The sequence below is a fragment of the Canis aureus genome, chromosome 8 (assembly GCF_053574225.1).
Source record: "Canis aureus isolate CA01 chromosome 8, VMU_Caureus_v.1.0, whole genome shotgun sequence".
Lineage (NCBI taxonomy): Eukaryota > Metazoa > Chordata > Mammalia > Carnivora > Canidae > Canis > Canis aureus.
In genome coordinates this window covers 57,203,723-57,219,204 of record NC_135618.1, presented here as the reverse complement: position 1 = coordinate 57,219,204, position 15,482 = coordinate 57,203,723, and the positions used below count along the sequence as shown (strand labels likewise).

Sequence of the window (15,482 nt, the reverse complement as noted above, 5' to 3'; positions counted from 1 at the left end):
AACAATTTAAAAAAATACTAAAAAAAACAAACACAGAAGAATCCTAACTGGTAGAAATCTGTAGCTGAAACCAAGTTTCAAGCCACCAGGAAAGATTTTCTTTAAACGTGCTCTAATATATTGTGATTTGGGGCCATGTCTTCCTCCTGGTGGATGAGAGGCGCAGAAACTGGAAAAAAAAGACACAATCCCAAGAAAACCCAGGAGCACCAAGGACAAGAGTTGAAGAAAAACTTGCAAGAAGAAAGTGTCAGCACAATGGTACACACGAGAATGAGAACCAGTAAGTACAGAACAAACTCACTGTTTCATTCTAAATAAGGAACTTAGTTGTTCTGGGTAAGGTCACCAGATGTGCTGGTTGAAATCATCATTCAGTTGAGAAATGGATAGTGCATGCATTTAATGTCTGGCATGTGTGTTATAAAGATATTTCCTAGGGCACCTGGGTGTCTCAGTGGTTGAGCATCTGCCTTAGGTTCAAGTCGTGATCCCAGGGTCCTGGGATCGAGTCCCACATCTGGCTCCCTGCAGGGAGCCTGCTTCTCCCTCTGCCTGTGTCTCTGCTTCTCTCATGAATAAATAAATGAAATATTTAAAAAAAGATATTTTCTGATATTAAATGTCTCAACATTCACTTACAGTAAGGTGGTATGCTCATGGTTCATCCATATCCAGAGAGTCACAGAAGTGCTAAGAAAGAAAGATAAGTGCCACCTATATCTGAACCCAAATGAAGAACTGGCTAAGAGGAGAGAGCTTGTACCAGAGTCTGGTTTAAACACGCTATGAACATCCGTTTGGTGTCTGTTTACTGTTTACTGAGAGCAAACCTTTTATAAAAGCTCATATTTTACAGGGGTAAATATGCCAGGTTAACTAAGGTTGGAAGGAGCAAGGAGCCAGCCACTCAACACCTTACTGAGCTCAAGAAACGCCTTACTTTGGACTCAGCCTACGTCGTGTGACCACCACCTAGTGGCAGTGTACTTAAATAACAGGGATAGCAGAGAGTTTGAGAACTATATTTTAAATTGACTCCAGCAATGTCAAGGTCATTTTGTGGCACCAGATCAAAACAAGATATTTTCCCTGGAATGGAAATCAAGAATTTTTTCTTAAAGGTTTTACTTATTTATTCATGATAGAGACAGAGAGAGAGAGAGAGAGAGAGAGAGGCAGAGACACAGGCAGAGGGAGGAGCAGGCTCCATGCAGGGAGTCTGATGTGGGACTCGATCCTGGGACTCCAGGATCACGCCCTGGGCGGAAGGCAGGCACTTAAGCCACTGAGCCACCCAGGCTGCCCCCGCTGAACCACCCAGGCTGCCTGGAAACCAGGAAATTAAGAGACCAGAAATCTTGATGGAGGTGAAGTAACTATAAAATATAGGTAAATATTAATGGCAGTACTGTATATACCAGCATTTTCCATTGAGTGGAACTTTTACCAGCAGGAGTGCAGAAGATGTGTCCAGGCAGTCCAGGAAAAGGTAATGTTGAGGAGGAAGCTGGAGCAGAGGGCTCAAATGAAGAAAAGATACAAGCCTTACAAATTATCTAAGGAAGACCTATACAGGTGGCTGGTACAAGTGCAAAGGCCCTGAGGCAGGGCCATGTTTTTCTTCTTGGGAAGCTAGCATGGCTCAAGCAGAGGAGCAGAGAGAAAATGCAAATAAATGTGCCTGGAAAGACAGGCAGGGGTCTGATTCTGTCGTGTGATACAGTCTGGTTTGTGTTCTAGAAGGATTACTTACTATAGTTACTATGTGAAGAGCACACTACAAAGGGGCACGAGTTTGGCAGGGACAAAAGCAAGAGTCTACTGCAGCAACATGGGGAGGGGGAGGGTAGTACCAAGTGCTCGACTCTTGATTTTGGCTCAGGTCATAATTTCAGGGTCCCAAGATCAAGACCTGTGTCAGGCTCTGTGCTGTGCTTGGAGCCTGCTTAAGATTCTCCCTCTCCCCTTCCCTCTGCCCTGCCCCCACTGCAGCAAGTGCTCATTCTCCATCTCTCTCTTCAAAAAAAAAAAAAAAGACAGATACATATATACATGAATACATAGTTACATAAACACATACAGATGTAGGTATATACATACAAAAACTCATGTGTGTATATGTATGTATATCTCCACCTCATCAAACACATTTATAGTAATAATATGGTCCTTACAAATGTTTAAAAAATTATTACTTTTCATGTAAAAAAATCAATATAGGCAAGTACTTCTATATGGAAAAAAAAACAGCAAGAGTAATATTCATGACTAAAGTTCAGAGGACACTGAACTCTTGATATCAAAATATGCTATCAGAGAACCAAGTAAATTTTATGTGTTCATCTAAAACATCCTCTGATCTAAAATAGTTTGATATTCCAACTGCAAAAATATATATGTATATATCTGTGTGTATATATATATATGCATATATATATATATATATACTCAATTTATTTGTATCAATTTCACCCTTCCAACCAGATTTCACCTCTGAATAGAAGACAGATTAAGAAGAGATACAGGAAGACTAACCTCTTGCACTAGTTACCTTAGCGGCCAGCTGACTGTCCCCCAGACCTCCTCTCTCTTCCTCTTTGGGCACAGAAACACTTAAATTGTTTCCAGACTGCTTTGCGGGTGGATGTAGCCCTGCAACAAAATTCTTGCCAACAGAATGTGAGTGCAAGTCATGGATGTCCACTTCTCAAGCGGATGACTCATATGCTCAAGAAGAAATTCCTTCCTGGCCTTCTGCACTTTGCCTTACTTCTGCTCTGATCATGCAGAAGAGAAAAACCCTCTAACGCGGGGGTTCTTTTTTTTATTTTTTTTTAAGATTTTATTTATTTACTCATGAGAGACACAGACAGAGAAGCAGAGATGTAGGCAGAGGGATAAGCAGGCTCCCTATGGGGAGCCTGATGTGGGACTCGATCCCAGGAACCCGGGATCACAACCTGAGCCAAAGGCAGATGCTCAACCACTGAGCCACCCAGGTGGCCCATAACACAGGGGTTCTCAGTCAGAGACAGTTTTGCCACCACCACCAGCACCACCACCACCCCACCCCCATCCCCATGAGACACTTGGCCATGTCTGGAGATATGTTCGGCTATTAAAATGAAGGATGAAGACTAACTCCTGGCATCCAGGAGGCACAAGCCAGAGAAGCTCTGAACACCCTCCAATGCCCAGGACAGTCCCCACAGTGAAGACTTTCCTGGCTCAAAACGTCCACAGTGCCAAGGTTGAAAGACCTTGTTCCAAGGCCCTGTTACTCAACCTTTGTGCAGGATCATTACTCAAGTATGTTCTTAAAATGCAAATTCTGCTTCTGAAAGTATGGGATGGGATCTAAGAGTCTGCGTGTCTAACGAGCTCCCTGGGGGATGGCACAGCGACAAGATAGAAGGAACAGAACTTGCGTCCCTGAACAATCTCGGGGAGCTGTTCCAGCAGTCTACACTGGCTGGCGTGTCCGTGCTATACAAACACATACAACCTACACCCCTGAACTCACGGCTCTCATCTTATATGTTCCCTCTGAGTGATAGGTCACCAGGCAGCACTGACTGCTACCAACTTCAAATATCACTTTTCGTAATATAGGAGAAAAATCAACTATGGTATTTAAGCCATTGTGAGTTGACATCTCCATGTTCCAGCACTTGCGTTTTTTAGCCTAACTAGGACAGTGACCATCTGCAAATGGTGGATGGTTACATGTATGTTGCTGCTTGACGAGAGACCTCTAAGAGCCAAAGGTGATTATTTTCCAGAAAGGGAGAAAAAGAAAGGGAAGAAAAGAAAACGAGAAGGTGGCTGCAAGAGATACTGAGGAGAGTGTACTGCTGCGTAACAAGTGACCACGGGCAGGCAAGCTTAATGAGCTTAAGTCCAAAATCAGAAACGGGTCTCCATGGGCTCACATCAAAGCATCATCAGGCTGCATTCTTTCTGGAAGCTCTAAGGAAGAATTAATTTCCTTCCCTTTGCCCTCACTTCTAGAAACTGCCTCAATTCCTTGGCTTGTGGCTCCTTCTTCTACCTCCAAAGCCAGTAACAATAGGATGAGCCCCTCACCGTCTCTCTGCCTCCTGCCTCCACTTGGAAGGATTCCTGTGATTACACTGGCCCATCCCAAAAATCTGGGATGATCCCCATTCGAGGTAAGCTGTTTAGCAACCATAATTCCACCTGCAACCTAATTCCCTTTTGCCTCGTGATTTAGCACATTCACTCATACATTCGGGAGATTAGGATGAGGACATTTTGGGGGAGGGGGCATTTTCTGCCTTTCACAGGTTAGAAAGTGGATGACTCCTGCAGCCAGAAGGTGGAGAGTGAACATGACAACTTGGGAAACACAGACAGGGTGCATAAGAAAATGACATGGTAAGTAAGTCCACTGAGAGCAAACGGAGAGAATCTTCCAGGCACTTCCAAAGGGCACCAACTGCAGGGCAATCCTAAGAAGCAAATGTGTCCTAAACACAGCTTTTTATGGTTTTTCAGTATAAAAAGATGATGGTCAGGTAACAGTAATGCAGCGTGAGGTTCCTCAGAAATTCTGGAGATCTTCCTGCAGTCCGTCCGCTCTAACCAATGTTTGATATCCACGCTACATAATAGTTTCTGTAAATTAAACTTCGTCTAAGTTTATGATAAGAGTGTCCTGTATTTCACGTACTCCCTGGAGTGCAACATTCCAGAAAACCAATTACCTGGGGGAATTCATGAAAACGTGCACAGATTAATAACAACCAACATGTGTAGACCATGCAGATCCCAGGGCATCAGCATTATTCCATACTCACAAAATCACTGTGACATTCTCAGAGGCCGTGATTCCCATTTCAGAGATGAGGAAACAAAGTCTCAGAGGCTATGAGGTCCACGCACACAGAGCAAGGCAGTCACAGAAATCAGACTCAAATCCTGAATTTCTGATTCCAGGTTCAGCTTTTTCAAAACACCACGTAGCTCCAAAGAGTCAGAGCGCCCTACAACAGAGGCGCTCGGGTAGCCTGCCTTTGATTTCTTTGGCTCTAGGAACACCCAAACCTCAAAATCCCTGCCAAAGCCTTAACCTGGGGGCACAAGGAAAGGTCTATCTACACCTACAGTGAGTAACAAATCAAATACCCCTGTGTAACTGTTTGATTACTGAATGACAGTCTGACAATGCATCTAGAGAAACATAATCCAAATTTCTCTTGGGACTCAGGGCCCGTCAGAAATAATCCAAGCTCTTCTAAAATGCTGTCAGTGAAAAAATAAATAAAAAATAAAAAATAAAATAAAAAAATAAAATAAATAAAATAAAATAAATAAAATAAAATAATAAAATAAAATAAATAAAATAAAATAAATAAAATAAAATAAAATAAAATAAAATAAAATAAAATAAAATATAATAAAATGCTGTCGGTGGCACCAACAAAGGCTAGGAACCAAAAGCCATGTGTCACAGTCAAAAGACACCTGGCTTGTGACAACCCGCCGTGTGACTCTGACACCGTCACTCTGCCCTTCTGAAGTCTGACTCTCTTTATTTGTAAAAGTGGGATGAGGAAGTATCTACTTCGTGAGGCTGCTGTGAGGAAGACATGGATAATGTTGTGTGTTGGAGGGAACCTTTTGGGGAGACTGTCTAGCCCACACAGCTGGGTTGAGTGGGTTTCTCTTTCTTGCGCCCAAAATAGTCTTACAAAAATAGTATTGTGAAAGAGCCTAGAACAATTCTTAGCCAGAGTTCCCAAGAAATGTGTTATTTCTTTCCAGAAGCTTGAAGTTTTGCAAGAGAACTTAGCACATAGAAAGCACTCCTTTTATGCATTAGTTCATTGATCCTAAATCAGTGATTAGGGCCGCCTGGTGGCTCAGTCAGTTAAGCGTCCTAATTTCGGGTTGGGTCGTGATCTCAGGATCGTGATACCAAGCCCCACGTTGGGCTCCACACTGGACATAGAACTTGCTTGAGAGTCTCTTTCTCTCTCTCTGTCCTCCCCTCCCCCTGAGCTCACTCTCTCTCTCCCTCCCTAAGGAAAAAATAAAACAAAACAAAACAACAAAAAAATCAATGATTGATAACCACATTTATGGAGCCCCTACTGCATGCCAAGTACTGATCTGGGTAGTGTCAAGGAAAAGACAGACAGGACCCCTGGTTCCTCCTAATTCACCTTCCAGCAAGAGGGAGATGCGGAATTCAGATGATTTGGGAAAGCAGTATATGCTGTGAAGAAAATAAAACAGCAGAAAAAGTTCAGGGGTAGAAACAGGTTTTTTTTTTTTTTTTAAAAAAAAAAAAAAAAAAACAGGTCTTTGGGAAAGGTCTTCTCGAGGAGTTAGAATTTAAGCCAACACCTGAAGGATGAGGAGACACAGGTAGTTTAGAGCCTGGAGGCAGAGTATTCTCGGCCCAGAGAACAGAAAATAAAAAGCCCCGAAAGCAGGAACGAGCTTGGGCCCAGAACAGAAAGGATACCAGTGCCCCAACCTGTCGCGTTGGGACCAGATTCCCCCCACGCCCCTTCCCCAGCCTGTCCCACAGGCAGGCCAGTCCATCTGCACATGGGAAATGGAGAGTGTCGAGCAGGGAATGGTACACGATTACTGTTCACTCTCGTGTGCCTGGAAGGACAACACTTCTGAGGGTTTAGATAAAGCTTCAAGACAAATAAAAGGAGATGCTGTGTGTTTGGGGCCAAAGACTTGGGTCTGAAGGCCAAGCCCACGCCCTGAGCCAGATACATGACCTCTCTGTGCCTCAGCTCCCTTACCTGGAAAATTCAGGTAATAGCAGGACCCGTGTCATAAGGTCCCTGTGAAGGCTGAAGGAGCTGGGGCCTGGAGCAAAGCGTGGCCTCTCCTGTCACCACCACTATGGTCATTCTTTCCTACCCAAATCTTCATCTCCCTGCCCCAGTGAAAGCAACCATTACCGGTCCCTGATTTTTCCACTGTGTTCACCTACAGCTTCTAATTTACACCAATCCAACTGTTAATCAACACCTGTGCACGGTCCCACCATCCTTGAATTTAGGATATAAAGCCGGGCATGCACCCCCCTCCCCAACAAGGAATTCTAACTCTGTATATGAATCTGAACAGCAACAGTTGCCTTACCATCCTCTTCTCGGTCAAAAGAACACAGTAATAAGAGAATCCTATACACGAAGTACAAGGTTTTGGCCCTGTTCACAGAAACAGTATTTTCAGACCACTTTCAAACAGGCCTGACCTCAATCTTGCAGCTCTACCACCACCAACCACTGTAACTGCGATCCCTACAGTAACGACCAATGCCTCTAAATTCCAATAAAACAGAAGAGGAGGGATGAGGGAGGGAGGAAGAGAGGGGATGGAGGGAAAGGAAAGACATGCCATCCTCGACAAAGAAGCCTCTCCATCTACTCCTCTCTTCTCTGTTGCCCCTCAGTAAAATATTAAAATTTTGTTCTTACAAGTCCCTTGCAAGTTTTGCTAAATTTATTCCTAGTTATTTTGTCTCTTTGGTTGCTTCTATAAATAGTGTATTTTCTCTCATCATATTCTCAAAATGGTTGGCGTAGGCACATAGGAAAACTATAGATTTTGCAAAGTAATTTCCTTACCGATCCCCTTAATGAACCCCATTATTGTTCCTAATAGATTCGTTGAGAGGATTCGTTATCTCAGACTTTCCATTAAGAGGTGAAACTGCTGGCAAATGGTAATAATTCTACCTCCCCCTTTCTCATTCTTTTCCTCATTCAAGTGCATCATCAATTAATTCCTGAACAAAGATAAATAACAGTGATCTCAATGAGCATTGTGGGCTTGCTTGGAATTTAACAGGAACGTTTTAGTGGTACACCATTAAAGATGATGCTGGCTTTGTAGATGATTCTATTTTATCAGCAGGTGGTTCTCAAAATGAGGAATATTAGTATTATCAGCTCTATTTTTAGCATCCATAAAGTGAATCACAGAGTTTTTCTCGTTTGCTCATGGTAAGAATCAATCACGTTGTTAGACTGCCTACGATCGAACCATCCTTCCATTCCTCGAATAAATCCCACTTCGTCAGAGCTCTCATTACCTTATGATGTAGTCACTTACTTGTCCATTTCCCTATTTCATAAACTCTTTCAGGTCACTGGCCATGACTGATTCATGTCTGACCCTAGCACATAGTTGACAACTGATATGTGTTTAAATAATACCTAAGTGAGTGAATAACTAAAACAAGTCCACCGGACCTCCCCAGACTAACCCTTTGTACCTCTTTCTAAAAACACTCAGAGAGATCGGGTACCTGTCCCAGACTTGATCTTTACAGGTTTAATGAGCACGTGGTTCAAATGGCCCCCATTTCTGACAACGGAACCCTGGAACACTTTGTTCTTATGGGGAAATTGTTCCCTATGGTTTCATGAGACTAACTCTATTTCCCTGCCCCCAACCACTATCCCAGGCCAAAGGGGTGAGTGACCACATCACCGGGGTCTAATAAGAGCACGACACCATGACTGCTTTAGGAACAGGCACATGACCCAACCTGGGCCAATGGCACCTCCGGGAATTTCTTATAGAAACTCTTAGGAAGGGATGACTGGGTGGCTCAGTGGTTGAGCGTCTGCCTTCTGCTCAGGGCATGATCCCAGGGTCCTGGGATCGAGTCCCACATCAGGTTCCCTGTAGTGAGTCTGCTTCTCCCACTGCCTGTGTCTCTGTCTCTCTATGTCTCTCATGAATAAATAAAATCTAAAAAAAAGAAAGAAAGAAACTCTTAGGAAAAATGATTTCCAAAAGAATTGATAAACATCAAGTATGTTTGTCTAAGGTTGCTATTTATCATCTTGCCGAAAATGTGGTGAGACAACCTATCTGAGAAGAAAGCAAGGTCAAGAAAACCATGGCAAAGAATGGAAAGAAACAGAGACCTAGTGATAGCATATGAGCCCCTGGATCCAGCTTTTCCTGAAGTCATCACCCCCTAGGCTTCTCAATGACAGAAACCAGTAAATTACCTTTTCTATTTATAATAGTTTAAGATCATTTTCTATTACTCACAATCAAAGAAAAAATACTAATTCACGTGTTTTTTTTGTTTCCTGATGAATACGTTTTGTACATTTTTAAATAAAGGTCGAAAAAAATTTTAAGCGAGGCAATCCTAACTAGTGAGTGTTAAAACAAAAAATTCAACCGCCTGCTTTTAATTAATGGCAAGATCGGCTGAAAGGCTCCCTTAGTGAATTATAATTTCAGAGTGAAATTCCCAAGACAGTTATACAGAAGCTTGTTAAACCGCAGAAACCAACGGAATCAAGAGATTACTTTTAACAGGGCGGAGGTTCAATCAGTTCCAGAGATATCATCCATTATGCAAAGACAAAACCTTTAAAACAAAACAAAAAAAAAATCTTCCTGCCCTACAACCCCAGCAATCTCTCATTCACCTAAAATCTCGAGGCCTCTCTCCTGACTCAGTTTAAAAGTAAATACGGCTGGTGTGATCTACAAACGTAAAAATAAAAATAAATAAGTCACGTCACAACAGCTGGAGAACACCGGTGTGCAAGAAGCCAAATCTCAAGCCAGGGAGTTAGGCGGGGGTCCTGCCTCAACAGTCCTGCGTTCTCAAATGCTTTCGGCTCTGCAGAAAAACTGAAGGCAAGCACGCCCTTGGCATTCTAAATGCCTCTGTAGCCATGCAGGCCAAGCGGCATCAATTCCTACGGAAGGTTCAAGAAAATGTCAGCACACAAGCCCAGAGTGCCAGCCCATTTCCCTACCCCAGGCCCTCGGTGGAGAATCCTGGCTGCAGCTACCTCATGAAATCAGACTCTTCCCTTCCTTCAGCTCCAGTTACAATAGACCAAATTCTGGAATCCGGTTTTGATTATTCTCTGGAGAGCTACTTAAGAGCTGCTTCAGGGTTTGAAATCCCTCATTCAGACATAATCTTGAAATAAAAGGCTATATTCAAACGAAAAATGCGTTACAGCCTTCTCTTTAGGACCTTCAGTACTGATGGGCAGGGGAGATGGAGAAGAAAGGCATGGGGGAAAGAGGAGAGAGAGAGAAAGAGGGGAAAGAGCCATGTCCTACGTCATCAACTCATCTCATCATCGCATAATCCCTGGGAAGTAAGTAATACTGAGCCCATTCTGCAGATGGAGAAACTGAGGCATGGCGATCACACCGGGCAGAGGCAGCGGCCTCTGGGCTCAGAGACGGATATAAAAACACGCTCTGTACAATGTTGCTTCTCCCCTTCTGGCTCCCTCCCTCTAGAAAGTCTAACACACAAGTCTGCTCTAGAACCGAAGGATTTCACTGAACGGACCCTTTGCAGACAACAGTCTCATTATCTCAGAAATTTTTTTAAAAAGAAGAAAAACAGACCAAGTAACCTGAGGTCAGACAGAACTAGTAATATAGCAGAGCAAAAGCGAGAACCCAATTTCTCCATCTCTCAGGTCTTACTGAATCCACCAGGCCGGAGTCTATTTTTTCGGTGCAACTCATCTGTACGGATCCCATACCCAAGCTCCTGATTAATGAGGGAACAACTGAAGAGTGGTCCCGCCTTCAAGAAAATGTTCAATGGACAAAAAAGGGAAATTTACTTATGAATTCTCTTTTTCTTCCTCATTGTTCCTCTTTATGACCAGCTCCTTTTGTTATTGTTGCAATCTATCTGGGAGGTACCCCCCCCCCTTAGTTGCTGTTGCAAAATCTGTAAAGGGGGGGTGGGGATCTAAACTAAAACAGCACCCGTAAGCCACAATTCTGGCAACTGCAAAGGCTAGGGCTATGCCAGTTACTTTCTGAAACGAGTTTAAACCACAGGTCACCGACTGGTAGCCAGCTGGCTGTATCCAGCCCACAGATGTGTTTTGTTTGTCCAACGGTGCTGGCCCACACAGCGCTTTTAAGAAATTTTAATGTTTGCCAACGTTAAAAACCAAGAGATTTCACATCAAGGCCTGGGTTTCCAGCTCCTCCTACCAAGTGGAGGATGTGGTTAACGTTTGCAGATGGAAAAGCAAGTGCCCTCGGTCTCTCCCCACCTAGTCTATTTCACTGGGTAGGAGAGTTGGTGACCCTTGGTTTAAAAAGTCAAGCAGATGTAGATTGCAAAGCCAATCATTATTAGACTTTTCCCAAAAAAAAAATCCCCAATAAGAGACTCTTCAGTCAATATTAGGACAGCTGTGATGAAAGGTAAAGCATAGGAGACCAAACAGACTTGAAAAATTAAAAAAAAAAAAAAAAAATCTCAGGAGCTGAGTCCATTTGGATTTCTGCTCTAAGAGACTCATTTTTGGGCAGCCCGGGTGGCTCAGGGGTTTAGCGCTGCCTTCAGCCCGGGGCGTGATCCTGGAGACCCGGGGTCGAGTCCCACATCGGGCTCCCTGCATGGAGCCTGCTTCTCCCTCTGCCTGTGTCTCTGCCTCTCTCTCTCTCCCTATCTCTCATGAATAAATAAATAAAATCTTTAAAAAAAATAAAAGACTCATTTTTTATACATCCACCTTTATTATTTCATTTATTCCTCCCAAAAATCTCAGAAGGATTATTCCCAGATAAACTAAAACCGAGTGATGCTAAATCAGTCATCCAAAATCATACACCAGTAACTTGTAAAGTCAGACTGTGAACCCAGTTTTGACCAGCTACAAACACTGTGCACTGGGAATACTGAAAGAATCCTTTATAAAACCAGTAGGATCGCTTCCACCTCAGGGCCTTTGCACCTGCCCTTCCCACTACTGGAAACCTCTCTACCTAGATCTTTACATGACAGGATCTTCCTCTTTCACTTGATTTACATCACCCTCACGGAGAAGTTTTCCCTAGTCATTCGATTTAAAATCACATGTTTGGGCACACACACCCATGCACCGATTTCTCTCTAGACCCCCTGCTACTCAAAGTGAGGTCCAGCGATCGGCAGCACCGGCAACACCTGGGATGTTAGAAATGCAGACTCTCAGGGCCTCCCTCAGACCTGCTGACTCACAATCCTGCATGTTCACAACATCCCAGGTGACGCGTGCACGTTTAAAGCTTAAAAAGCACTGCTCTACTAGGAGCCCTGCCCAGTGGAAATATGATGTGAGTCACAAGCATGATGCTAAAATTTTCTAGTAGCCACATTAAAAAGGTAACAAGAGACTGTCCACTGTCTCCCCTGCCCACCACCCAAATGTCTGGTTCAGAACCACGAAGTGCTTAGTCACCACGGTTTCCCCTGTACTTAACAGCAGTTCTGGGTATGTGTAATAATAAGTAAATGATATTTATTAAAGGACTGTTAAATGTTAACAAGGAAGGGAAACATCTCGTTAGTAGTTTTTGTTTTTGTGTGGTGGTGGGATGGGAGGGAAGAAATCAGCCCTGTGAAATTGAGACGCATGGGGTCGCCTGGGTGCCTCAGTGGTTGAGCATCTGCCTTTGGCTCAGGGCGTGATCCCGGGGTCCTGGGATCGAGTCCCACATCAGGCTCGCTGCATAGAGCCTCCTTCTCCCTCTGCCTGGGTCTCTGCCTCTCTCTCTGTGTCTCTCATGAATAAATAAATAAAATCTTTAAAAAAACAAACTGAGACGCATGGGGTCAGCTCAGCCACTAACCGGCTGAGCAACCCTGAGCCCATCATGCACGCTCCTCCGAGAGCCACCTGTAAAACACAAAGGCCGCTATTTAGCTCACAACCCTCATCAGGACACTCAAATGTGAGAGCACATCCACAAAGCACCCAGCACTGTAGGAACAGGCATTTCCTAAGTGCCAGTGCCTTTCTGGAGTCCTCCCTCAGCCTCTCTCCAGATACTAGGTGCAAACAGTGCTGTTAGCCACTTTCCTCCGGGTAGTACGACGACGGTAGCATGTTCCAGAGTGATCTCCCCTTAGCAGATGGGAGGAGTGTATGAACTATAGGCAGCGCAGACAGTCTGAAGCCACGGAGGTTCCCTTCCCATCACCCTGGAGCGGGGCTAAGCAGTCACGGTTACTGCACGGCCTTTAACACTCAGGGCAGCCCTGTCACCTGGATGAGTTCGGCACACCTGCCGCCAGGTCCCGTCCCTTAGAGGAGCGTAAGGTCTCTGCCCAGACAGCCTGGAGCAGCCCATTCTGGAAGGTTCCGTGTGGCTCTCTCCTTTTACCAGTTTGGAGGGATGGGGAGTGGAGGGACGAGTCTACCCCCCACTTACTGGCCTGAGTCGATCCTCGAAGTGAGGCTTGCTTCCCCCATAGCTTTAACACTCCCGCCCTAATCCATTAGTCTATCTTGCCCTGAAATCGGAGGCATGCGTTCTAATCTCAAATGTGTTTTTAAATCACATTAGATCAACAGCGTAGGAGAAAGCAAAACCCGGATTTGGACACGACTGGAGTGACACAGAGGGAAATAACAACTCTCAGGGCCGTTCCGCCGGGAGAGGAAGGAAGCCCAAAGCAGCGCGGCCCGGAGCTGCCCCAAATCCTTCTCGCTTCTCCCTCTGGCTGAAAACACCATCCCCAGAAACACTTGCAGACCGAGCAGGTTCCCGCAGCAGCACAGCAGACGAGCAAAAGGGAAAGAAAACAAGTGGGGGAGAGAATCGAAACCTTTCATTCATCTGTGGCCCTCCCGTCTGGCAAGCAGAGGGAGATTTTGCAGGGAATGCTCCGTGGATGGGGAGGAAGTGTGACCATTCAAGTACGTTCAAGCACAGATGCCACCACTTACAAGATGCGGTTGGAGCAGGGAAAGAAGAAGAAGGCTTTCTCTTACTCGTTTGAATTGATGCCACGGTTTCCTTTTCTACAATATAATGAGGATGTCATCCCCTCTTCCTCCATGGCAGAGGGAGACAGGAGCCTGAAGAGACGGAGCCTATGAAAATCCCAGAAATACCCTCAAAGCACTGCTGTCCCTGGGAAGGCTGGAGAGGTATCCGAGCAGCCCCAGCACACTCCCGTGGGCCGAAGAGGTTTCTAGAAGTCTTCCCAGCAGCCAGTTTGGGGTGGCTACCGAGATCCTCTGTGTCACACAGGTTCTTCTCCAGCACTGTGAGGATCTGCCATGGGTCAGACACTGGGGTAAAGGGTGGGGGGGTGGCGGGGAGGGACACACAGAGAAATCACACGGTCCTCCTCTTAAGTAAGGATCAAGGGGATCTGCCCACCACATGTCTTTGGTCTAACAGCTCTGTGGATGGATGGGTACCAAATATTCACCCTCAGCCCCAAACACCACATGAGTGATGGCTGGGAGTACGACAGTGCTAGGACAGTACCTTCCCCGGCCCTGTCATGCCTGTCTCCATGCCTCCTCTTCCCAGCCCCGGCATGAAAGAAGAGAAGAAAATCCGGCATCTCCTACCAGCTCCTTCAGAAAATTCTCCAGGCCCGCTGATGGGACCTCCTGACACTCATTCCCCACCACGCACCCTCCATCAAACTTTAAGTCATCTGAATAAAACACTCCCTTCTCGATTCCCAGCTGCTACCCAGCAACCCGAACACATGCTGGAAAGATGTGATCTTTATGCCTCTCTCTCCCCCAGAAGGGCACTTGGCACTTCTCCGGAGCCACACGGTTTTAAGATCAGGATTGGAAAAAGCCACCGATACCCTCATAGGGCCGAGGCTACCTCACAGCAGAGACCGGAACATCCCCAACAATCAAACAACTGAAACCCTCCCAGACATCATACCCCTTTCTCTATTTTGCTGTTGTTGCATTAATCATCCTAACACCTTTTTAATTATAATCGCAAACTGGAAGCCACGGCTCGTGATGTTATAAATACTGATTTTCCAGTTAAATTAGGCATTTGCTGTTTTATGTTTTGATAGGAGGGGGCTGTTTGAAGCCTCTGAAAATATTGCAATTAGTTCTTGCTGTTGAAACAGACAAGACATTAACAGACACATTTGCTGTTTCAGTTTAATGTGGTGGAATGTTTATGCCTAAATGTACTTCTCTCAAGCTTTGAAAGCATAAGGCATATTTTTTAAAGTGGAAGAAATCAATCACAGTACACCCATTTATTATCTATTTCCCCAGTTAAGCTATTTCTAAAACTTTCCCAGGCTGTAATTTAAACTTGGAAAGCACATCTCTTCAACAGGAAAGGGACTTGTCAGGAAACAATCCTCGTATTTTACCTATTGGCTCTGTTAAGATGATAACATCACTTTAGCTGACAAAGCCCGTGTTTCTGTTTGACAATTGCAATTAATTACGGAGATGCAAGCGAGACGGGGCCAGCCATCCGGATCTGTTTTTCCAGAGAGATAGAAAACGGAAGGAAAGAGGGACAGAAAGAAAAAAAGAAAAAGAAAGAGATTCCAAAAAAGCGAAGGAGGTTTGCGTTTGAGCATCTGCACCGGTTAAATGTGATGGCTGGCAAGAAAGCTGGATTATTCATTTATTTCGCCTGCGCCTAACTTTCTACTCCTCTCTCCTCCCTTCCTCTCAGCACTGGCA

At 44.8% G+C, this 15,482-nt stretch overlaps 1 protein-coding gene and 1 long non-coding RNA gene across 4 annotated transcripts in view; both read right to left on the bottom strand.

The window, feature by feature from the left end:
* The window catches only part of LOC144319235 (uncharacterized), an 824,173-nt gene that overhangs the window by 469,904 nt on the left and 338,787 nt on the right, over positions 1-15,482 (bottom strand). The gene's annotated exons all lie outside the window — the stretch shown is intronic.
* The window catches only part of HS3ST4 (heparan sulfate-glucosamine 3-sulfotransferase 4), a 400,053-nt gene that overhangs the window by 382,952 nt on the left and 1,619 nt on the right, over positions 1-15,482 (bottom strand). The window lies entirely within an intron of this gene.